This window comes from Vipera berus (genome assembly GCF_964194415.1).
Source record: "Vipera berus genome assembly, chromosome: 8".
Classification (NCBI taxonomy): Eukaryota; Metazoa; Chordata; class Lepidosauria; order Squamata; family Viperidae; genus Vipera; species Vipera berus.
In genome coordinates, this window is record NC_138211.1 from 10,396,604 (window position 1) to 10,422,691 (window position 26,088).

Genomic DNA, 26,088 nt, shown 5'->3' on the forward strand with positions numbered 1-26,088 from the left:
ACGTCCGAAGGGCAAGGCTTCCCTTTTGTGGAGACATTGCAAGGGCCCTGCTGTTGAAAGGGATCCAAATGGAAGGGATTTTCCCCAAAATGCCTTCCCTTGGGATTTTACCGAAATAATTAAAAAAAACACCATAAAAAATTAGCATGTGGTTTAACCCAGAGGTCCCCAACCTTTTGGGCTCTAGGGACTGGTTCCAAGGAGTAAGGTTTTTCCATTGACCGGAAAGTGCGTGGTGCCTTGTGTGCTGCCTGCATCCCACGGATGGGGCTTTGCTTGTTTGTGCAGAGCGGTTGCTGGCATGCCGTGGCCCGGTACTGGTCCACGGACCAGGGGTTGGGGACCCTTGATTTAACAGATGATAATTAAAGGCAAGGGCATTCACTTAGATCTTTTACCTACCTTATCAGGAAGGGTAAGAAAAGTATACTCCAGCCACTTGGATTTCATAAACTTTATCTATTGGTTTGATAGAATTTCCAAAGCCAGTTGTCTTCCAAGCATTGTTTTTGGTCTTGCTACTATTGACGTGGAAAGTTCTAAAGTAACTCTCCTTTTCCTTCTGTCCAGCATTATCGGCTGTGATTTCCAGCTTTGAGTTTCCAAAGCGTTCAACATTTTTGGAAAGGGCTAATAAAGCCCTAATGAAGACCTCATTCTCTTTTCCAGATACATTTTTCTCCCCCACCCCTACCCCTGTGTTGCCTCTGGCCTGGACTTTGTGGGTGTTACTACAGCTGTGCATGCTGGTAATGATCCTTATACAACACATTTCTGGTCTGCTATGCTCCCTGGAGGATCTTGTGAGCTTCACTTGAACTGGGTCTGTTTTATGAGTGATTTAATGTGGTGTAAGCAATCTGCGTACATTGTGTACGAGTGTCTAAGAATGAGACAGAACGCACTGCTGCTGTTGATACCACATTATTTTATTAGAGTTTCAAAGCTGATATTAAGTGGACATGATATCTTCCTATGGACCATTAATTTTGCTTTATTGCTGGCCTGATGGCAGTTATCCTCCTCTTCTTACCAATACATTCCTCCATTAAGCTTGTACAATTAACAAAATACGAACTGTTTAAGGCATTGCTTTGAACAATGGGTCAGTGCAAAACAGGACTGGGAGTGTGCATGGGGGTGTATAGGAACAATTTGTGATAATGGGAGGCTGAGGAGTGGAAGGAAGGGGGGGAAAAGAAGATTTTTAAGCCCTGGAAGATTATGAGCTGTTTCACATGAGATATTTTGTAGTAAAGGACAGATACATATGTATTTTCCAGTTGGGTAACTATGCACAAACGTAAAAAAAAATAATTTCCTATGATTATTCTAATAAATTAATCATATAAATGGCTAGCTTGTTAATCAGATACTTCTAACTTTGTTGCATATGATTCAAATAGCTTTAGTTTGAGAAAAATGTAATGTGGTGAGACCCATCACAAGAGTTATTTTTTAATATATGGATGGAGAAAAAGGAGTTATAACCTAAAGTTGCTTTTTCTGTTTTCTTTATTTCTTTATATAATTCTCCAAATCGCATAAAAATAATTGAACCTAGCAAGGCTTTAAAATTCTACACATTTTTGTAGGTATGTTTTCTATCATTCAGTACTTCTGTACGTAACTATTTAAGTGAACATTTAAGTGAACATTTATTCTTCAAAACATTTATTCTTCGAAAAAAATGTTCTTTAATATACATTTCCCTGATTATCTTCTTTATATCAATTTCCATTATGTACTTTTGTAAATTGACATTTTTCACATATAAGCGCGCTTTCTCTTTACATCACTACATAGCAATAGCACTTAGACTTATATGCCGCTTCATAATCTTTAAAGCACTCTTTAAGGGGGTGTCAATCTGCCAGCCCACAGGCCGAATGCATCACGAGGAAACCGCGCCCACCCCATTGCCAGCAATGGGGGGAAAGCTCTGGTACATTCCGTGACATCACATGACGTCACGAGTTTGACATGTCTGCTCTAAGGGGTTTACAACATCAGCATATTGCCCCCAACAATCTGGATCCCCATTTTACCATCCTCGGAAGAATGGAAGGCTGAGTGAAGCATGAGGCAGTCAGGATTGAACTCCTGGCTGTGGACAGAGTCAGCCTGCAATACTGCATTCTAACCACTGCACCACCGTATTTGACATCTTTCAATGTGTAACTTTCATAAATGTATTTATTCTTGAGTGCATTGATCATACACATTATTGTGAAGGTTTTGATCTGAGAAAGATGGGTGTTAGTTATACCCCTCAGTGCTGAAGCAGAGACTATATAAACTATTACATTTATCCATTTCTAAAGAAATTGATTAGACATTTATTTTATATGTTTTATCAGCACTATTGCTGACAGAAAGTTTGAACAGAGGTTTGGCTGACTTGAATCTTAGTGTTCTTCTCACTGTACCATATTTGGGGATTTTAGTTTAATGGTGAGAATCCTCAGATCAAATGATGTAAAATAGTATAAAACCTTAATAGACTAAGTCAGTCGTAAAACAAAATTCCAACGCACCAAATGCAGCTGTGAAACTGGGTTTCCTTTCAAAGCAATTGTGACAAGAAATTAAATAAAAGAACCCAATTAATGAAGAAATGCAGTTTAAATAAATCAGACGTTAAAGTTACCATCTTGCTTTAACCTTAGACGATGGGTTAGTTGTAAACATATTTTCATCAATCAACAGGTGCTTTTGAATTGAAAGCTTGATACATTTGTTGTTCTAATGATTTATTACTCCCATCTTAAAAGAGGTATTCAATGTTAGGCAGGATCCTGATCTTCTGGTTAAATCTCCTTGCTACTTCAACACTCAGTCCCATATTCAAAGAATACCCTACCCTTCATAAATTAGTTTTTGATCTAGTTATGTGTTCGAATTTTCACAATGCTGATCATGTATTGACTTTATAACTTTGGATTTGTTCTTTTCCTTTTCCATCACGTTCAACGTTGCTCCATTTTTGCTGAGATTGTGGCCCTTTCTAATGCAAGGCCCTTTGTTGTATTCACAGATGGTTACTAGAGTTGGATCCTGATGCTTCTGCCTTTCAAGCTGGTAAGTGAAAACTGTTGCTAAATTGTCCTCAGCTTGGAAGTTAAAAATCATACCAGATATGTGGTGTTTGTGCCATTCCACAAGGTGGCTTACAGCGACGCCCTTACTGCTTTAAAGCTTAATGAAATTACTAAAATATGTTCAGGTAGGATGAAAGAAAAGCTAATACGGAATATGTTTCTTTAGTTAAGACTTTCTTTGCACCAAACTACAGTATGCAGAATCTCTCCATGTTTGAGCTTTGCATCCCTGTGGAATTGTGGAAAATTTGTAGTTCATACTAACAGCAGCAACAACAACAATGTGCTAAGCACATTGGTTTGTGCTTAAAATTGTAAGCCGCCCTGAGTCTTCGGAGAAGGGCGGGATATAAATGGGATTAAAAAAAACAACAACAAAAGCTGAGAAAGCTAAAAGCCTGCATTTACTTTTATTTCTTCACCACCTTTGCAAAAAAAAAAAAGGCCAAATGAATTCTTCCTTTTTAAAGCAGCGTCTGACTGACTTGACACTTTCAGAACCCCTGTTTAGGGAAGCTGGCTTCTGGTTTGTAACTCAATCAATCAAAGTAGAAGTATAGAATCATAAGGCTGGAAAGGACCTTGGAGGTCTTCTAGTCCAACCCCCTGCCTAAGGGAGGAGTCCTTATGCCAATGGGCCATCATGCCACCCTCCTCCTTTGACACCCTGGTATCGTTACCTCTGAAGGTAAGTCAACCACAAATAGCCAAAATAGCCCAAAGCGCAAGGATGGAAGCAGAGTCTCATGAAATGACCAACCTTCATTAATAATATCAATATTTATTATGGTCACAGACAAGTCCAAGGTTTGTAACTCGTAGCCCAGATAGCCACGTTTGTTGCCTACTCGCAAATGTGAAACTTGTATGTGCGTGGCAGAATCTGCCAAAGTGTTAAGCCGCCATCCTCCAGGAAGGATTCCCACTGGTGACTCAGCCATTGGTTATGCAGTAACAGTAATACGTACAAATGTTAATGGCTTCAGTCATGGTTGGGATGACATTAGCAATAGCTATATGTCACTATGAAGAAATGCCGCTAGATGACTTCTGATATGCCTATTCCAATTTCTCTTCCTTTCTGCTTCCAGTCACTAAAACTGTCTACATGGAAAACGTATTAACAACTACTTCCTGGTTTAAATGTCTGTGGAGATTCTGAGTCATCCAGGTCATGGTTGTCCATCCCAAAGGTGCTTTTTCAAGAGGCCACTGGACTTTCTTGGGTTTTTTTTGAAGATGTTTCGCTTCTCATCCAAGAAGCTTCTTCAGCTCTGACTGGATGATGGGGAATGGATGGATGTATATTAATTGACCAGCTGTCTGCAAGGAATATAAATATAAAGTCCAGTTGCCTCATGAAAAAGCACCTTTGGGATCCTGCTTAAACTACATATACATAGAATGAAGGCTACTGCTAAGCTTGTAAGCCACCCTGAGTCTTCGGAGAAGGGCGGGATATAAATGGAATTAAAATAAAAATAAAAATAAATAAAACTTAGGGGTTTTGTTGTTGTTGTTTTTTGGGGGGGAACAAAATATCACTGAAGGGAGATTTTTTGCATTCAGGTAAATTGATGTTTATTGATAACTAATCATGCATGATTTTGGGACGGGGAGGAAGAACATTTCAGAAAAACCTGCCACAAATTTTAAAGACAAGAAACTGAGGATAAAAAACGTCAGTGTTGTGAATTTGCCAGGAATAGAATAAGCTCTAGTTCTCTGCAAATCTCCAGAACTATAAATTGGAATATTTGGGGCAAAGAACTCACTAGCTCAGAAATGACTTTAATTTTGAAGCCTGTTGGATAAAGAAATGCTACCAAATGCTTCCTTTTAGTGCTGGTATTTTGTCTGAGCAGCAAGCATTTTCTTGGGTTTTAATGTTTTGCCAGAAAATCCAGCCTGATTTTCTGAGTGGTCTTTCTGTTTTGCCTCCCTGGATTCTTGGTTCCCTGTGACTCAGACCTAATCTTGACTAGGCAGCTGAATCTTTTCCTCCCCTGATCATCTCTAAATGGTTTACAGAGTCAGCACATTTCCCCCAACAATCTGGGTTCTTATTTTACAGGACCTTGGAAGGATGGAAGGCAGAATTAACCTTGAGCCCATCAGGATCGAACTCCTGGCTGTGGGCAGAGTTAAGTCTGCAGTACTGCACTTTAACTACCAGGGCTCCTGTATATTGTATTAAAGCTTAAGTTGAACTGTATGTTCATTTTTCAGGACTCTTTGATCCTCTGAAAGAAAGACAAGTCTTGAAATTTCATGACAGAGAAAGACATTTCAGAAATGTGGTGAGGTTTGGGACAATCTATGGCAACCTAATAGCCCTTTTCCCCTTCCCTAACAGTCAGTCTTGGATTGATACATTGTCTTGTCATACATAGAACAGTGCTTCTTAGCCTTGACAACTTTAAGATGTCTGGACTTTGACTCCCAGAATTCCCCAGCCAGCATGTTGGCTCAACTCTGGGAATTCTGGGAGTTGAAGTCCAGACATTTTAAAATTGCCAAGGTTGAGAAACACTGCCATAGAATGATTCCATGACATCTTAAAGACATTAATAAAAGTGTGGTACATTCCAGAGGAAAAAGGAGACGAACACAACATTCCCAGATTCCTGTGCAATATTTTCATACAAAAATGCCAGGTTTAGTCCCAGCCCCTATAGGTGGGGCTGGAAACACCTTGAACTTGAAATTCAAGGTGCTGGCAATGACCTACAAAGCCCTAAATGGCATGGGTCTGGATTACGTACGGGAGCACCTGCTGCCGGCGCCAACTTCCCTTCGTCCTGTGCGCTCCCACAGAGAGGGCCTCCTCATGGTGCCGCCAGTCAGAGAGTGCCGGCTGGCAGCCCCCCAGGGGAAAAGCATTCTCTGTGGGCGCGCCAGCCCTTTGGAATCAATTACCGGTTGAGTTCCGGATGGCTCCTGACCTTCGCTCTTTCCGCTGTGATCTGAAAACTTACCTATTTGAACAAGCCGGCCTGGTCTCATAGGTTTGGGGTATTTTATTTAGTAATTTTTAATTATTTATTGTAATGGGCTAGTTCTATTTAATCTTATTTTTAACTTTTGTATATTGTATTTTTATTGTATTTTTATTGCCCTGTACACCGCCCTGAGTCCTTCGGGAGAAGGGCGGTATAGAAAATAAATAAATAAATAAATAAATAAATAAATAAATAAATAAATAAATAAATAAATAAATAAATAAACAAACAAACAAACTTACTGGAGAACTACTGCTAGTCACTGTCACTAATATTAGCTTCAGTATAACTAAAATCTGAATCAGTATACTGATAGTCCTTGACTTATAAATGGGATTGGAATTACTTACATTGCTAAGAAAGGCGATTTTTATGTAAGTCGTGTCCACAGACGTTAAGAAATCATTGCAATTGTTACACGTCTCAGGAGGTTGTTAAGCAAATTCAGCTTCCCCCATTGACTTGGCTTGTCAGACACTGGATGTGAAAGTCAGCAAATGGTGATGAGATGACCTTGGGACAGAGCAACTGTCGTAGATACAGGTTGATTGCCAAGCATCCAAACTGATCACGTGACCCTGGGGAGATTGCAATGGTCATAAGTGTGAAGACTGCATGTAAATTACTTTTTTCAGTGCTGTTGTGACTGGTTGCTAAAAGAATGGCTAGAAGCCCACAGAGCAGTTTTCTTTGTTCTTATATTCCTGTTTTATTCTTACAAGCCAAATCCAGCCAGATTTCTGCTCAAATTATGACTGTGGAGTTATGTTCATTTATTGTTCATCTGTTAGTCACAGCTAAAATTTTACAAGGAGAAGGAGACTGGCAAAAGATTCTATCCTCCCACACAGAAGGAATGGTAATCAAAATGTTTAGATCTTATGGAAACAGTGAAACAATCTCAGGAATGCTATTAAAACATCTATAGCATTTCAGCAGATAAGTGAGCTATCAATTGCTTATTTTTTTGCAGACATGGAAGATCTGTTCACAGTATACTTTTGTTCTCAGAGTTTATAAAATATTTTAGATTCAGTTATTTCACTTCTATGAATGTTTATCACATCATAGACATTGATGTGTCTGATTGATCCTGGCATCCGAAAAGTGACTGTACTGCAGTTCAAAAATTTGTAGTTTTTTTTTTTAAAAGCCAGGATTAGACTTTCAGGAAATGTTAAGGAGCAGAGGCAAGCCTCAAAAGCGTTCTTCAAATTCTCTGAAAGCTTTAAAAATGTGTTTGCTTAGAGAGAGCTACACGCTCAGTGGCATTTTGCCTTCTGAGAACTTTTCACATCAAATTTCTCTATCCCATTTACAGTACTATCCCAAATTGTCTCTGTAGATTCTCAATCATCCAAGTGATGTTTGTCCCAAAAGTGTTTTTCCAAAAGGCAACTGGACTTTCTTGGTTTTTTTTTTCATTGAAAATGTTTTGCTTCTCATCTAAGAAGCTTTTTCAGTTAGAAACTTCTTGGATGAGAAGTGAAATGTTTTCAAGCAAAACCCTTCCGCCCAAAAAAAAAAGTCCAGTTGTCATTTGGAAAAGCATTTTTGGGACTACTGTCACAAAGGACTTCACAGAATAAGTGGGGATCCCTTCAGGAAATCGTTCAGATGAGAAACATTGAAAGGTATGCACGGGTAGCAAAAGTTATTCTTGTGTATGGACAACTCTGTGTGCATAATGGCTAGGTTATTCCTATATTTCTAGCTTTATTGGAAGTACTAGTACCACTTTACAAAGCCCCAGTAAGACCACACCTGGAACACTGCAGCCAATTTTGGTCACCTATCACAAAAAAGATGTTGAGAGTTTGGAAAAAATTCAGAGAAGACCAACTAAGATGATCAAAGGCCTGGAGGCTAAAACATATGAAGAACGGCTGCGGGACTTGGGTTTGGCTAGTCTGCAGAAAAGAAGAAATAGGGGAGACATGATAGCAGTGTTCCAGTATCTGAGGGGCTGCCACCAAGGAGGTTACGTTATTCACCAAAGCTCCAGAGGGCAGGACAAGAAACAATGGTTGGAAATTGATCAAAGAGAGAAGGAATCTGGAATTAAGGAGAAACTTCCTGACAGAGAAACTGTCAGAAGAGGCTAGACAATCACCTGTCTGAGATGGTATAGGCTCTCCTGCTTGAGCAGGGGGCTGGACTAGAAGACCTCCAAGGTCCCTTCAAACTCAACTCTACTCTACTCTACTCTACTCTACTCTACTCTACTCTACTCTACTCTACTCTACTCTATTCTATTCTATTCTATTCTATTCTATTCTATTCTATTCTATTCTATTCTATTCTATTCTATTCTATTCTATTCCACTGAACAGTTTTGCAGACATCATGGCTATTGCAGGAAGCACCACAGGACAAGTCCTACCTTCGAAGTATCTGGTACTGCTGTTTGGGGACCTTGTAAATTTTAGAATGTCAATGCAACTTCATCCATGGATGGTTTTTACAACAAGGATGGATAGATCCACCATGAATAAAACTCCACCTTAGCTACTGGAGACCTTTGCAGCAGACTTCTTTTAATCCTTACCGTGGAGAATATTCTTTCCTTTCCTTTTGTGTCACTCGGCTTGCTATGCTTGGCTTTTGCTTGGCTTGGTTTCTTTTCCTTTCTCTCTTCTGAAGTGTTGAAAGCCATTCTGTTTGCATGAGCCTTTCCTGTTTTTGAACCTTTGTTATTGATCTGGGAAGCTCAACACGCATTACCCTGGAAGCTTGATAACCAGATCTGCATTCCATCCCATTGGGGGAAGAACAAAAAAAAAAGCTCCACATGTTTCACCAGCTGTTTAGCAAAAAAAACCAACCCACCTCTTGCTTTCTTTATGAAGCTAACCCCTTTGATCATCCCCTTGGAACATAGATGTCAAAGGTCAGGACAGATATAAAGACTTTGAGATGGACCAAATGTTAGGAGTGGGACCAGTAAGTCTGTCCATTTCCGCACAGTCTAGTATTTTTTTAATTATGTCTTCTTCTGCTGGTGTTTCTTCATTCCTCCAATATTCTGAAAATATAATTCTTGCCACTGTTATCACATGTAAAATCAAACATGTACTTTGCTGATCAAGTTTTCCTGGCATTATACCTAGTAAAAAAAATAATCAGGTTTATACTCTATGTTTGTTTGTTTTTTTATCCCATTTATATCCCGCCCTTCTCCGAAGACTCAGGGCGGCTTACAATCTAAGAAGCACAAATCAATGTGCTTAGCAATGTGTTTTTCTAACATTTTTTTTCTAGCCAAGTCCAATATCTCCTTGCTTTAACACATGTCCACCACATATGATAATAAGTACTTGTTTTATGCTTACATTTCCAACATTTCTCTGACCTATTTTTAAACTTTTTCTGCTAATCTTGTTGGTGGCAAGTGCCATCTGTAAAACATTTGGTATAGGTTTTCTTTATAGGAAGCTGACATCGTCAATTTGGAGCTTGCTTTTTTTTTAAAGCTAGACTTCCATTTGTCACAAAAAGATTTAGAGGGCAGAAAGTCAACATGTGGTTAGGGCTGGATTAATATGCTCTGTGAAGCATGTTTTAGCCATTTGAAGAGGAGAGCCCTGTTAGTCCATCTTTGCAAAAAACCAGGAATCTGGAAGCACCTTCTCCCACTAACAAAGGGATTAAGAATTCATGAGCTGCAGCTGACTTCATCAGATGCCTCTGATTCTAAGCCACATTGCGTGGCCTATCATTGTCCTGCATCCAGTAAACAGTGATTAAACCACATCATAGCTTACTATGAATTTAGGCCCCTGGACTGAGGCTGAGAATCGTTGTGACGTGCAAAGGCGAATTCCACAGAATTTTTGGATGAGAAAGGTAGATGACGATGCTGCAATTGAGAATCCCATAGCAGTTCCCTGCAGGAAGCTATCGCCTCTGGGATCAGGTTGGAACTCTTTTGTAATAAAATTTTTTGGGGGTGGGGGCCAAGTGGCTTAAAAAAGCTCAGTGCAAATGTGCCTGTCAGCAGGTTGGTAGGTTGCATGCATTCCTTTGCCCTGTTTCTGCTTTGCTAAGTGAGTGCAAAAGCTTTGGGGAAAAGTTCAGACGGTTGTGCTGCAGAATGAAGTGGAAAAAGCCTTGCCTTCCTTCTTCCCTCCCTCCCTCCTTCCCTCCCTTCCCTGCCCTTCCCTGCCTCTTCTTCCTTCCTTCCTTCCTTCCTTCCTTCCTTCCTTCCTTCCTTCCTTCCTTCCTTCCTTCCTTCCTTCCTTCCCATCTTCCTTCCTTCTCTTCCCTGTCTCTTCTCTCCTTCCTTCCTTCTCTCCTTCCCTCCCTCCTCTCCTTCCTTCCTCCCTCCCTCTCTTCCCTGCTTCTTCTCTCCTTCCTTCCTTCCTTCTTTCCTCCCTCCCACCTTCCTTCCTTCTCTCCTTCCTTCCTTCCTCCCTCTCTCCCCTGCCTCTTCTCTCCTTTCTCCCTCCCTCCCTAAATCCCTGCACTGAAATGTAAAATCACTAAGACAAAGACAGTTTGCCAGCTCAAAATCCTTGTGGTGATAGAATCAGGGAACAGCAGGAGAGCCGCAGTTACTACAAAACAATGGTTTCTAATAGGGGGTGGGTAATTTTGTCACACGATTTATCTTAAACCTCCTGGAGGGATTTTCCCTTCTGATCTCGGAAGCAGAGGGGAGTGCACATCTCTGTAAAAATAAGCCTTTGATGGTAGGTATCCCCAAGATGATCAGGATTTTTTTCCTGACATTCAAGGGTGATGTGTCTGGTTTTCTCCTTGCACAACAGGGGAGATGGGGCAGCAGTGTGGAAAATGTTGGATTCTGGCTGTTGGGAGCCAACTTAGAAATGCCAGCCTAACTCTCATGAGTTAACCAAGGTTGGCTGCTGGCTGGGTAAAAACACAAAAAAGAGAGTCTAGACCAGATTTATCTGACCTGGGTTTTTTTGGGTGCATTGGGATGAGACAACTCCCCAAATCAGAGCAAAAAGAAAATGCTAGGAGATATGAATGGAGCCCTGAGAGCTTATGGCATATTTTCGATTTTCATCTTTTTAAATGGCATTTAGTAGATTTGAGTGAGACCAATGGCCCTGAAATCAGTAGTTCTTTGTAAACCCTCAGCTGCATTGTGCTAATGCTTTCAGGGCAATAGATCTCCACCTGCTATACAGAGAGTGCTTGAAAAAGTCATATTTGAAACAAGTTGGGACTGATTAATAAAGTTTTCTTCACCAGCATTTGAGACTCTGTCATGTCAGCAGAAGATAAAGCAGAGCTGGGGGGGAGGAGTTAAGTGCGTCATCAGCTTAGAATTATTACATTGCTACAAACAATCCAAGTCCATCCTCTCTTGAATTCTGTTGACCCTTATCTGGTGCCAATTTACTGCTGATTAGAGACTTTTCTGTAGGTTTGAGCAATAAATCTTGATTTGCTACCTAATGTGTGGTCCTGATCCTTTGCACCTGACATGTTTTGCTTCACATTGTTGTGCCTGCTCTTCCTTTCCTGTAAACTTCCAGAACATCCAATCATTGATCAGATCTCATACATTCATCCACACTTAATCTTGGAGTTCCTATGCTTCTAAGTGGGAGCGGGCTGCCATTAATTGAGCTCCTACACTCTTCCTTTCCTGTAATAGTATGTGGAAAAGACCTTGGGAGATGGGGCAAAGAATGTTGCCTAGGGAATGGTCGGATAAGGAGACAGCATAGCCTGTAGCTGGATACTGGGTAGGACAGGAAACTAAGAAGGGAGCCTCCTGAGTTTCTTGGGCTGTAAAGGAGACAGTGGAAGAACTGTACATTCAGATTTGCAAGATTATGTTAAATAGCATTACAATAAAGTAGAATTAACTTATCTAATTCTAAGAGCCCTGATGGTGCGGTGGTTAGAATGCAGTATTGCAGGCTAATTCTGCCGACTGCCAGCAGTTCGATCCTGACCGGCGCAAGGTTGACTCAGCCTTCCATCCTTCTGAGGTCGGTAAAATGAGGAGCCAGATTAATGGGGGCAAGATGCGGACTCTGTGAACCACTTAGAGCAGATTCTAAAGCCCTGTGAAGCGGTATATAAGTTTAAGCTCTATTGCTATTGCCAATCTAGCTATGTTTCCTCTCTGATCTGCCTGGTAAGTCTGACATTTCCTTCGGCCATTTTCAGATTTCAGCTCTGAGGCGCTCCTTCTTGAGATGTTGTACCGTTCTGTTTGCTTCTGCCCTAGTTAATAATCTCGACTGAGTTTTCTGAATCAATAGACCAGTCCAATAAAAGACAGGATACTGGAAAGAAATTATTTGACATTTAAGGCTTGCCTTCATTTCATGTTACCCTTATAGGTTTCTCTTTCGCCACTGAGATTCTTATGTAATCTTCTGCTTCTTTTCTGGCTTCTAAAATGCTCAGGAGAATCTTTTTCAAAATAAGGAAGCAATTCCATTTGGGCTACCATTTTCCATTAAAGTGAAATATACTTAAAAATTAAAGCTGTCATCTGCTTAATTCAGTGGCATTCAATGGATTCATGTGAATTAATCTGAGAAGAATGAACCCAGTTTGGTCAAGGATTTGTTAATTGGTTAGTAGTGGTCATTCCCCCCCCACCACTAAACAATTCAATCCACCAAATTAAGGCTCAGTTCAGGAGGTCAGTGACAGCTTTTTAATCAATTGAATTAAACCTTGAATCTATCAAACCTTTTTTTAACTGATGAAATACCTCAACTGGGTATTTAATTTTTTTTAAAAAAAACCTTAATATTGAAGCAGGTACTTACAAAAACGTCTGTCTGGTGGCAGTTTGAGCAAAGACACTCAGTCCATTTTACGAAGGAAGAAATATCTTGCTGAAATATATTCAATGTATGCAGTGCACACAGGTAGTAATAAGTGTGCTTTCCTCTGAAAACTGATACAGATTTAACTGATTTGAGTAAATTCTCAGCAAATTCTCTTCCTCCTTCTGTCTTTTGAACAGGAGTTCAGCACGGCACTCGTAACATTATTCTTTCAGCTTTCTGGGTTGGGAGAGAATTATCCGGTTAACTAGAGCAGAGGTCCCCAACCTTTTGGACACCAGGGACCGGTTACGCAGAGAGAGGTTTTTCCGCGGACTGGAGGGTGTGTGGTTTTGTGTGCTGCCTGCATCCCATGGATGGGGCTTAGCTTGTTTGCGTGGACCGGTTGCTGGCATGCCGTGGACCGGTACCAGTCCACGGCCCGGGGGTTGGGGATCCCTGATCTAGGGAACTTTCATGGCTGACGATAAACTTGAATCTGGGTTGCCCCTTTCCTAATCCAACAGCTTCACCGCTACAAGTATTCCTGGTCATACAACCACAATTTTTGCTATCTTTTTTGCCATAATGGCTAAGTGAATCTGATTTTCCCCATTGACTTTGCTTGTGGGAAGCTGGTTGGGAAGGTCTTAAATCACATGACTCCAGGACACTGCAGCCCGTGTAAATACTTGCTGGTTGTCAAGTGTCCCAATTTGGATCACGTGACCGTGGAGATGCAATGTCATAAGTGCGAGGACCAGTTGTAAGTCACCTTTTTCCAGGGCAGTTGTAACTTCAAATGGTCATTGTATGAATGATTGTAAGTTGGGGGAGTAGCTGTACAAGGCATTGATTGTCATTCTGTGGGATAAAGAAGAATTTTCTTTCTATGGGAACTGAATTTCAATGAAATTCTCCTGGGAGGAGAGTGATGCTTTTGGACTTCTTGCGTTAAGAGGTGCCACAGTTGTGTGTGTGTGAGAGAGAGAGGGGGGGGGAGAGGGAGAGAGAGGGAGGGAGGGAGGGGGAGAGGGAGAGATAGAGGAAGGAGAGGGAGGGGGAGGGAGAGGAAGAGAGGGAGAGGGAAAAGAGGGAGAGAGAAGGGGAGAGGGAGAGAGAGGGAGGGAGGGAGATAGAGGGGGAGAGGGAGAGAAAGGGAGTGAGGGGTGGAGACGGGGAGAGGGAGGGAGAGAGAGGGAGGGAGAGAGAAGGGGGAAGGGAAAGAGGGAGGGAGAGAGGGGGAGAGAGGGGGGAGAGGGAGAGAAAGGGAGGGAGGGGGAGAGAAGAGGGAGAGAGAAGGGGGAGAGGGAGGGAGGGAGAGAGAGGGAAGAGAGAGGAAGAGAGAGAGTGAATCCTCTGCCTTTCATTGTTCTATCCTCTTTCCAATAGTTTTAAATTTTTCATTGGAATTTAACTCAGGTATGAAAAGCCAGGAAGGCTGTAAACCCCCCCCCCCCCAAAGATTTCAGTCCAATGAGAAATGCACAGTACATATCTCAACCAGGAACCAGACCCACCACCATGAAATTTCACTGACGTTTCTTCCCCATTTTGGGGAAAAATTACAAAGAAACCCAGAAAAACAAATGCAGCAGAAACGCTCGGCAGACAGCCCCAATCTGAGTGGGGCAACATGGCTTTTCCCCCTCCCCTTAAACAGTGTGGACCGATGTTTCGTCTCGGAGAAATGCCTCGAGGGAGCATGGCCTCCTTCAGAAAGTTCGAAGAGGTGGGGACCCTCGCAGTCGTTTCAAATTTTAGATGACCGCAACCATCCACCAGCTGTACAGACCGATTTTGTTCTTCAGTCAGCACCTTGAACGTAGCCAATTATTTTTATTACCCAATTGGATAGCTTTTGAACGGCTACTCTGCACAGAACTGAATGTCTGAAAATAGTCTTTGAATAACCCTGGATTCCTTCCCAGAGGATTGCTTTACACCCTTGGCCTATAATTGTTTCCCAGCTAGCTCTGTTCGAGGGACTTTCCTACCAAGGAAAGAAAGCTACAGAACTGTAGAATGACCTCTGGCAGAACAATTTGGGACACTTAGAGGACCCTCAAAGTGCAGTTGGCGTACAGCTTCTTCGTCAACACAAAAAGATCCCCACTGGCAATTAAAGGCGGAGAATGGTGGAGTAGTGCAGAGGCCTGGCCAAATTGCTCTTCTTTTTCCCTGTATCACTGGAAATAGTTCCTGGATACCAGATATTTTTTTTCCCCCTCTACTTTCACTGTGAAATGCTATTCCCAGATGCCATCAAACAGAAGCCCATCTGTTTTGTCTGGATCCGCTCACATGTGGGGCTGCACGGTAGAAATAGATTTGCATATTTTGTTTTGATTGTGGTTTAATTGTGTAATAAGTAAAATTAGGGTTGTTATATTTTTCCATCTGTGGTTCTTCTGTATCTCTTCCACTTGCACTTCTAGAGCTGGAAAAAAACGGGAAGAGAAAAAGAAATATTAGTCTTCCTATTTTTTCATCTAAGGGTGGCTTCTTTCATAGATTGGAAAACATTTCCAAGATAACTCTTTGCTTGCAGAGTTTGGAAAAAGGAACCGGCATCCACAGAATGCAAGTTGAACAGAGAAAAAGAGGTTCATTTTATTTTTTAAAAAAGCCTCTATCAAAAGTAAGCTTCTACATTTAGGCAGGAAAAACCAAATGTACATGTATAGATAGTATATAAGTGGTACCTGGCACAATAGTAGTAACTGTGAGAGGGAACTCGGAGTCCTAGTGGACAATCCCTTAAATATGAGCCAGCCGTGTGCTGCAGCTGTCAAAAATGCCAACACAGTGCTAGGCTGCATTAACAGAGGGATAGAATCAAGATCATGTGAAGTGTTAATACCACTTTACGATGCCTTGGTAAGGCCACACTTGGAATACTGCATCCAGTTTTGGTCACCATGATGTAAAAAAGATGTCGAGACTCTAGAAAGAGTACAGAGAAGAGCAACAAAGATGATTAGGGGACTGGAGGCGAAAACATATAAGGGACGGTTGCTGGAATTGGGTATGTCTAGATTAATGAAGAGAAGGATGAGGAGGTGACACAATAGCGGTCTTCCAATATCTCAGGAGTTGCCACAAAGATGGGCAGAACAAAAAGCAACGGATGGAAGCTAACCAAAGAGAGATGCAACTTAGAACTAAGGAGAAACTTCCTGACAGTTAGAACAATTAACCAGTGGAACAACCTGCCTCCAGAAGCGGTGACTGCTCCAACACTGGAAGTTTTTAAGAAGAGACTGGACAGCCATTTGACTGAAATGGTATATGGTTTCCTGCCTGAGCATTGGGTTGGACTAGATGACCTTCAAGGTCCCTTCCAACTTTATTATCATTGTTATTGTTATCCCCTCCAACATGATGATACAAAGCTTTTTTTCCCCTGGTCTGTGTAGCCAATTGTTGTAACTCCACAGTTCTGTAACTTTTATCTTTTTAAGGAAGGGATGCTAGTTCATTTCAGCCTTTTTCCCTTGGGCAGTTCTGGAGGAGGTTAGAGGGATAAGTCACTTGTCACCTTTCCTTTCTTTAAATTAAATTAGCAGGTTACAGTGTTGTTGCTGCTGCTGTTTTAAATCGAGCCCAAAATAAATAAAGTTAGCATCTAGCTTAGCTGGAGGGAAAGGTTGTAAATTTTTATTTTATTTCAAGGCTGGAGCAGCTTAATCGAAGATAACTCTTAGGAATTGTGAAACATACTTGGAGACTTAAATTTGAAAACAGAGAGGGTGCATTAACTGTAAAGTGCAAAATATCTGCATCATATAAAAACAGGATTTTCACTGTTGCCTACAAAGGTGATAGATATGATTGCATGCTTCCCCTTTTCAAGATTTCTGTTTTTCTGTTTAGTAAATCGTAGCTAATTTTTCATTATTATTTCTTTATCATCAACAAGCAGGCATAGGCCCCAATACTAACCGCAATAGCTTATGCATGCTGTGAAAATAACATCTCAATTAAGTGAACAAAAGTGTAAATTCAGTATGTTGTGTTCATGTTTAATGTATTGATGGGAAAAGGTGGCAGGGGATCTCTTAGAGAGCAGATAAGACAAGATTATTTCAAAGCTTTCTTCCTTCCCATGTCAACAGAAAATAACAAGCAACTGTACAACAGTGTGTATATATATATATTTTAAGTTGCAACCATGCTCAGATTGACTATAGTTCAGAACGACCTCAGCTCTTGCTATGGAGGATACACAGAAGACATTCAGTTGTGGGAGCAGAGTTTTGAGATCTCGACAGACTCATCTTCCCATAAATGTCTGTCACCCAGCTTGTGAAGAAAAAAAAATTCTCTAGTTCAGAATTTCTTAAAGTGTGGGCCTAAGAACCCTGGGGACTCCCCAAGGCCATCCTGGAGGTCAATGGAAGTGCTAACTTCTATCTCAAGGGTCTTCAAACTTGGCCTTTTATGACTTGTGGACTTCAACTCCCAGAATTCCTCAGCCAGCATGCCTGGCTGAGGAATTCTGGGAGTTGAAGTCCACAAGTCATAAAAGGGCCAAGTTTAAAGACCCCTGTTCTATCTCCTTCCCCATTGCAAAAGTGATTATTATTTTTTGCCTTCTGTCTCATCCTTGGGGTATTTTCGAATTTCTTTAGCATCTTTTGAAGCCGTCTCTCTCTGGCTCTGCAGCCTCCTTGGCTGCCCAGTCTGAAAAAGCTGCATAGGAGGAGTTCCCCCCTCAGTTGTTTTCTTGAAATCAGTGGAAGTATGAGAAACATAGACTGCAGAAAAGAGGATTGTAAAAACATAGCCAGAATTGTCTTAAATACCTCCGCTACCTGTTCACCAAGGTAAGCACAAAAACACTATGCACAACCCATGAAAAGTCACCTTTATTTTTCCCCCTTGGAAAGAAGAGGAGGAGGAGGGGGAGGAGGAACTAAAAAAATATTTGGCAAGCATTGGTCAAACTCTTTCAAGATTTTCCCCCTACTGGCAAGACTGAATTCATGCTTGAAGTTGGGCTCCTATTAAAGGACATTATTAATGCGTATTCCAAAGGGGAGTGAATGGAACGATGTATTGGCCTTTTAAGCATCTCTGGTCCACTTCATTTAGATATGGCTCATAAACCAATGAGAACAGTTCTCCCTTGAGTTTGGTAGAAAAGTCCCAGAAACATTTCTCCCCTTTCGCCTTTCTGTTTTATATAACGGGTAGCCAGAATTCCAGCTCAGTTGTCCTTATAGGAGGTTTAAGGGAATTTAATTGGGATTTTTTTATTTATTAATGTTGCATGCTGTTTCTGTTTGAGTCCTTGCTTCTAAGACATTTGGTAGGGCAATGTATTACTTAAAACTTCTTTTCTGCTACCAAAGCATGCTTATTGATCTTCTTTAAGGGTCTATGTTTATCTACCAATGGTGCAACGCTATCTCAAATATATAATCCGGGAAGAGATTTTGCTTTGACAAAGGAATCCGTGATTACAGCTGTCCTAAGAGTACATTTTGTCAATATTGCATAGGTGAAAATTAGAGCATGCATTGGGTCCAATTTTCATACCCCAAATCATGTTCATATATCTTCTTTGCAGGGAAAAGGGAAATAAATAACTGATGCTTAGTGCTCTTGACATTTTAAGATTTTGATATCTCCATAGATTTCTAATCATAGATCATAGTTGTGTCCCCAGCTGCTTTTCGGTGTGAACCAGAAATAACATAGCCATACAATTGTAGTGCCCTATTGCTTCCTACTTTTCTGTGCCTTGCTTCAATCAGAAAAAATATAAAAATGGTAAACAAGGACACTTCAGTTGGTTTATCTTCCTTGGGAGCAGTGGTGGGATTCAAATATGTCAACAACCGGTTCTCTCTGTGTGGATGCCGCTTCCGGAGTTCCATTCTGGGCCTGGGCAACAAAAAAATTAGCTACCGGTTCTGCTGAAGTGCTGCGAACTGGCTGGATCCCACCACTGTTTGGGAACTAGTTTGGTGTAGTGGTTAAAGATCCAAGGCTAGAAATTAGGTGATTAAGAGCTATAACTGCTAAGGAAGTTGGACGGAATCTTGGAGGTCATCTAGTCCAACCCCCTGCTCAGGCAGGAAACCCTATACCATTTCAGACAAATGGCTGTCCAGTCTTTTCTTAAAAGCCTCCAATGATGGAGCACCCACGACTTCTGATGACAAGCTGTTCCACTGGTTTATTGTTCTCACCGTCAGGATATTTCTCTTTAGTTCTAGATTAGTTGTCTTCTTGATTAGTTTCTATCCATTGCTTCTTGTCCTGCCTTCAGGTCCTTTGGAAAATAGGTTGACTCCCTCATCTTTGTGACAGCCCCTCAAATATTAGAACACTGCTATCGTATCTATGCTAGTCCTGCTTTTCACTAGATTAGACATACCCAATTCCTGCAGCCGTTCTTCATATGTTTTAGCCGCCAACCCCCTAATCATGTTTGTTGCTCTTCTCTGTCCTTTTTCCAGAATCTCAGCATCTCTTTTATATTGTGGTGACCAAAACTGGATGCAGTATTCCAAGTGTGGCCACATTAGATTAGAAAAGGAAGAGTGTGAATTATAACCTAGCCTTTGTCATGAAAGTCAGCTAGGTGACTTTGGGCCAGTCACTCCCTCTTAGCCCCAGAAAGAAGACAATGGTAAGTCATTTCTGAAAATGTTGCCAAGAAACTTGGATGGATTGGTTCAGGAAGTCACCAGGAGTCAAGATTGATTTTTTTTTACATTACTTAGGGGGAAAGCCAAGTGGAATTAGCAGAATGCTTAGAGGGGTTTATAATTAATTTGTAATTGTGGCTTCACGTTCTGTATTTGCAGCAGGGGTTCTTAGATTTTCAACACTGCTGCGTTTTTAAAATCAGTGTTTTTACTCGGTGTTGAGTTCCCAGGAAGATCAATTCAAATGCCAACAATATTAAAAGGTAAACTCAAAAAGGGCAATGTTGCTAATGGGTGATCATTTGTGTTCTTTGTCCACAGTTTGAATATACTAAATTATTCTTTGTTATTGATTACATCTAAAGATCCTTGGTCTATTGCCATAAGTAGCAGCCTGCAATTTAGAATCCATCTAGGCATCCTTGTCTTTATATAAAAAGTGCGTGGCAAGGCTCCAGTTTAATAGGTGTTTAGAACTAGAGTAATTAATGTGAAATATCACCTCCTCTAGCATTTCACAGATGAAAATAAGGACATTGTTATGTACTTGTAATGCCCCTGTTTTCACACCAAGAACTGCAGCTCCCCAGCCTCACAATTACACGTTGCTAAAGGCCCTTTGCTAGCTAGATCTTATGCTCATTTACTTTTGCAGAAGTCAGGCTTGCTTTAGTGTTAAAACACACACATACACACACACACCACCCAAAGAGCTTTTGTTCATTAAGCTAAAAGATGCATTGGAAAAACACACTTGTCCTCCACATTCGTGTCTGTTCAGCAGTTCAAAGCAACCTTCATTGCTCCATGTGCAACATGACAAGCTCTGCATTTCAAGGTGATTTTAGCTTCATCCAACCTGTACACCCAAGACTAAAACTAAGAAGTAGAAATGAATGTGTCTCTTGACCCTATTGTTGCAGACAATCAGGACTTCTGGTGCATTATCAGATTAACTGATCCACATTGAGCAAGCAGGAGAAATTGCAGCACCCGGAGGATTATTTGGTGACCGAATATCAACTTTTAATCCTGCACATCGTTCTGTAGAACAGCAGGCCCTTCAGTGTTTCTCGAACTTGGCAACTTTAAGATGTGTAGACTTCAACTCCTGGAATTCCCTAGCTAGCCACCTTTGAGAAACGCTGATTCAACAGAAACTATTTGGGCGTGCAGATGAAAGTGTCTAGAACTAGACCTTCCACGATACCCGAATTCTTTGTTGTTTTGAAAGGCCTGCCTCTTGTGGTGCAGGTGTAGATGTGGCTTTTCCTTCAAACATTTATTATTCAAGTATGTTGGACGCCTCCTTAACTGTTTGGATACTATGTCATTTAATCTCCTCGGTTTAGCACTGCTAAGGGCAGGCCCAAACTGAAATAAAACCCTTTCGGGCTTAAAGATTTTACAGATCAAAGGACTTCAGTATGCTTATGCAGTATGATCTATTCTGGTTAATCAGCATCATCTACAAAGACGTACAGCATGTTCATTTTAATGTAAGTGTTGCTCCTCCTCACCCCCTACCCCATTCAAATCTGCCTGCAAAGTATAGATTTTTGTGGATTTTTTTTTTCTTAAAAAAAAAAGACTCTTCTGCCAGTAGATTGCAATTTACATTATGCAAATAGGCATTATACAATCAAGCCACTTTTACCGAAATCTGGCAAGGAAAGCCTGTTGATGAGATGCGAAAAATAATCCAAAGCTCTGTTTCTTCCCCCACCCGCTGCTCCCACCCACATTTCTGAAATGCTTGGAGTAGGAAACCTTTCCATTAAATGCCGAAAAAAGTCTAGTCAACTCAACCCTGAAGAGGTAAAATGGAGCCAGCATAGAAGAGGATGAATGGATTCTGTGAGCTACTGAAGCTACTTTTTCAATTAATGGCTTTGTTTAATCATACCCCCTGTCCAGAGGAGGATTGTCTTACGGATAATTTCGTTTGCCTAACGAGATTTTGCTAATTAAATCTCCTTTTGGCTGGTGTGACTCTCTCTCCCTACAGGGATATGGGGAAAAGTTAGTGAATCCTCTTCCTCCCCACCCCAAGCTCACCCCACTGTTGGCTAAATAAACCTTTCCATTGCTACAGAAGGAAAACAAAACAAAATCAGAAATGCTCGTCTCCCAACAGCATCTGGGAAATCAATTAGCTTTCAAAGCTTCCAGAAATGATGCTTTGTTGTGTGTGAGGCAAGGATGGGTAATACACTCCCGGTCTTGTAGCCGGCTTTAAACCCAGCCAGCTTTATTCAGCCTTCCCTCTGGTTGTGCAAGCTTGCTGCTAATTCAAGGAGCCCTAGTTGTTTTGTCCACATTTTCCCCCCTCCTCTATGCAGAGTGTGTCCCTGCAAACTCAGATTCTGGGTAAAACCAATAACTCCAACAGGCCCTTCCAAGCCAGGACTGGCATCAATTGCTAAGTGATTTAGCCACTGCGTAATTCTAAAATGATGCTGGAAGCTTGCTGCTTCTTCTTCTTCTTCTTCTTCTTCTAATAGTTTGTGTGACTCTGGAATTGCAGTTGCCTGAATATTTCACTGAAGCTCTGGGCATCTCCTCCATCTCTCTCCTCCATTTCATAATTAAATCCTTTCAGAGACGTTTTTCTGTTCAGCCAAGGCTAGCTGAAATGGAAACGACAAGCACTATCAGTAATGACACAGATTGCCAGTTGGCTCTGAGAACGGTGTCTTGGCCCAAGGTGTAGAAAGGTCATCCATACCCCATGGTTTGTGGTCTATTGTGTTGGCCAGGAGTAGGGCAGAGCTTCTTCCTCATATTGGTGATAGGGCAAGCCTGACATGAGTTTACAGCTCTCTGGGACCACTTCCAGAGCAGTTTTAATCTCCCTCCAAAAGTAAACCACAGCTCAGAGGCATGATGGATTTTTAATGGAAGACTGGCCAGGTTTCAAGGCCCTAAAAAAGAAGACTCATCAAAAGCCCATTTTGCCCAGGGACCCCCTCAGACCAAGAGCTGGCTCGGGTGCATGAACAAGACGACTCATAATAAAGCTGGGTTCCAAATTTTTGCAGATCCTTTTGAGGGGAAAACCAACTTTTTCCAGTGGAATTGGAAACTGGAAGAAAACAGCGCACCTCCTTCCAAATTGCAGGAATACACTGTCAGTTGATTTATTTGCTCTGCTGCCTCATTTTGGCCATACACATTTTCTAGGCTTTTTTTTTCAAAGGGAATGTTTTCCAGACCTTCTGGGTGACCAGGTCAGTTTCTGTAAACTAGATGTTTCACAGGACACTTCTTGTGGGCAGAAAACTGAAGAAAACCCAAGTAGGACATGAGTCAAATAATGACTGAACTGGGAGAAGGTTTTATCTCATATGTAGATGGTCTTCCATTGTTGTATTAATGTTAATTAATGTTGTTATTGTTAGTAGAAGCATGTGAGTGCTTGATACAGATCAAGACTTTTCTGCCAAAGGAAAAGGGCTATTCTTACATCCTACCCTACCCATTCGATTTGCAAAATTCAGTTCTCATCCTTGGCAAGATAATGGTTTGCAAAATTAAAAAAAAAACATTGGTGCCATGGAGAATGTCTCTGTCTTTTTATAATTTCTTGCATGTTGCTTATGGAGGCAAATGTTTCGCCAGTCAAGGAAAGATTGAGAAGATTTAAGTCATGTGCAGGGGATCTTAGGCTGCTGCACATTTTCACCTACTGATCAAAAAAGAAAATGGGCCATGCAAGATAACTTAATGTGGTGTATAATCTTACCCTTTGTTGACGTTTTTTCAAAGCCACAAGAATAATGGATCTCTCTCCAAAGTTAAGGGTTGGAAGGGAAGCATAATTACAAGAATCTCACCTGAGTACGTATAAGTACAGTACCTATAATCAAGATGTGAAGTATTAATACCAATTTACAATGCCTTGGTAAGGCCACACTTGGAATACTGCATCCAGTTTTGGTCACCACGATGTAAAAAAGATGTTGAGACTCTGGAAAGAGTACAGAGAAGAGCAACAAAGATCATTAGAGGTCTGAAGGCTAAAACATATAAGGAACAGGTGCTGGAATTTAATGTTTAATGAAATTTAATGAAGAGAAGGACTAGGGGTGACATGATAGCAGTGTTCCAATATCTCAGGAGCTGCCATAAAGAAGAGGGAGGCAAGCTATTCTCCAAAGCGCCCGAAGGCAGGACAAGAAGCAACAAATGGAAACTAATCAAGGACAGAAGCAACTTAGAACTAAGGAGAAACTTCCTGACAGCTAGAACAATTAACCAGTGGAACAACTTGCCTCCAGAAGCTGTGAATGCTCCATCACTGGAAGTTTTTAAGAAGAGACTGGACAGCCATTTGTCTGAAATGGTATAGGGTTTCCTGTCTGAGCAGGGGGTTGGATTAGATGACCTCCAAGGTCCCTTCCAACTCATCATCATCACCACCACCACCACTATCATCATCATCATCATCATCATCATTATTATTATTATTATTATTATTATTATTATTATTATTATTACAGTATTATTATTATTATTATTTTGAAGGTATGGGGTCAGGAGGGAGTATCTCCACTGAGTTGATTCTGCAGCATCTCAATGACGTTGGGCACTTCACAATAGTGAACAATATTTATGCCTCCCGACCGGCTCCTGCTGGTGTCATTGACAACTTCTTGATATGCTCTGTAGCAATGTGTGGCAAATGTAAATCATAGCTAACAGTTTAATGAACTGTAGCCCTACTCCTTGAAGTTCTGCTCTTCCCTGTCTTCTGTCCTCCTCTGAAATCAGTTCAGGGATATTTGCAGTGTGATTGGTGGAAAAAAATGGCAAGGCATAAAAAAGATCTCTCGCGAAGCCTGAACTGAGCCGTCTCTTCTTACGTTTTTAGCCCATCATCAGAATCTCGTGCAGGGAAAAGAAACAAACACAGGCCAACTTCACATGGTTCAGTCTACGAAGTGACGGCTCCAAACAATTATTCTCTTCAACTTAGCCCTTGTGGGTGGACGTGGGCAGTGGTGGGATTCAAATACGCAAACAACCGGTTCTCTTGTTTGGATGCCACTTCCGGAAGTCATGGTGCGAACTGGCTGAATCCCACCACTGGACGTGGGGTATTTACATGATTGAGGATAAATGTCATGCTAGTTAGTGATTGAAATCCTTTTTCTGCCTACCATGGGTTTATTTTTCAGCAGTGTGGTTTAAAAAAAACCTGTCTGCATACTCTTTATTTGACTGCTTGGTTGTTAGTTTTATGCCCCATTTTTCCTTCTATAAATCAAGGTGGTATGCACAGCACAGCCTCCTCCTATTTTTCTCCACAAACGTTTATGTATTGGCTTAGGTTGGGTTGAGTTAGACGAGAGATAATGATTGTCCTACCTAGGGAATTTCTATGCCTAAAAGTGGATGAGGCATCCCAAATCTCCCCAGCCACTGACATTGAACATTGTAAAAAATATTCTCAGCGCCACCAGAACAGCCAACTGTCTTCAGATAAGGCTAGTGAAGTCCCCTTGAGCAACTACATCTAGGCTGTTCTACTTGGGCCTGTTGATATATCCTTGAATCAAGAGCACCAACCTTATTATATTTATTGATGCCAGATATCAATATGCCCAAATTTTCAACGACCAACAGGGAAAATGCTTGCAGGTAAGGCAGGCAGCTTGGGAAAATGTTCCTTTGGCTTTGTTACTGTGGTTGCATTCAACGGCCCAGGGCGTGCTTCTGCTAAAAGAAGACCAGCAGTTGCAGAGAGAAAGTGTAGCTGAATTCTTTGCCTGCCTAATAAAAGCAGTGTCTGAGGTGCTACAAAATGCCTTCAGAAATATATCTTAAGCTGTCCCAACAGGTGGCAGAAATCTAATACTCCTGAGTTCCAGCCTTGTTGAATCCACATTAGTGAGAAACATTTGGCCGGGAGCCCAGAATGCCACCCTGGGATGGAGGTGGGGGATGTTGCAAGAGGCGGAGGGCACAGCTCTGACACCAGTTCAGGCCTTGTGAAACAGAAAAAACAAACAACGGGACTTATCAAGGGGAGGCGGTCCTGGCTTCCTCTCCTGCCTCTTGAGCAATAACACTGGTTGACCCCCGCAATTCCACAGGAAGCGAGAAGGGGAAGCCAAAATAATTGAGGCATCTTTGGAGAATTCCCCCAGAGGTCTGTACGCTTGTAACCCATGTGCAGAGAATAGTTATAATAAAAATGCCTATTTGGTTGCGAGAACAGCCAAAGACCCACCAGAAAAAGGGACAAATAGGCGAGAAGAGATTTATTTCTCCAGGATTCACTTAGTGAAAAGCTTCACTGTCCATTTAAATTAAAATCTCGTATGTCAGGCTGGTTAGATCGCAACTGCAATTATAGCAGAGGTAAGCAATCTGGAGAAATGTACAGATTGACTGCTACCAGAATTTTGTCCCATCTGTTGGTCTATGTCAGGGTTTCCCAACCTTGGCAACTTTAAGACAAATGGACTTCAACTCCCAAAATTCTCCAGCCAGCCGTGCATCTCTCACCTTAAGAACTGGTATTTTCAAATACCTCAGCAAGATCATCAACATA

General features: G+C 41.4%; 1 protein-coding gene across 1 annotated transcript in view; it reads left to right on the top strand.

Moving 5' to 3' along the window:
• PKNOX2 (PBX/knotted 1 homeobox 2) overlaps positions 1–26,088 on the top strand; it is a 235,591-nt gene that overhangs the window by 26,708 nt on the left and 182,795 nt on the right. Inside the window, exon 3 of the mRNA XM_081333977.1 lies at positions 3,038–3,081. The gene's annotated coding sequence lies outside the window, so the exon portion shown is untranslated. The remainder of the gene's footprint in view (positions 1–3,037; positions 3,082–26,088) is intronic.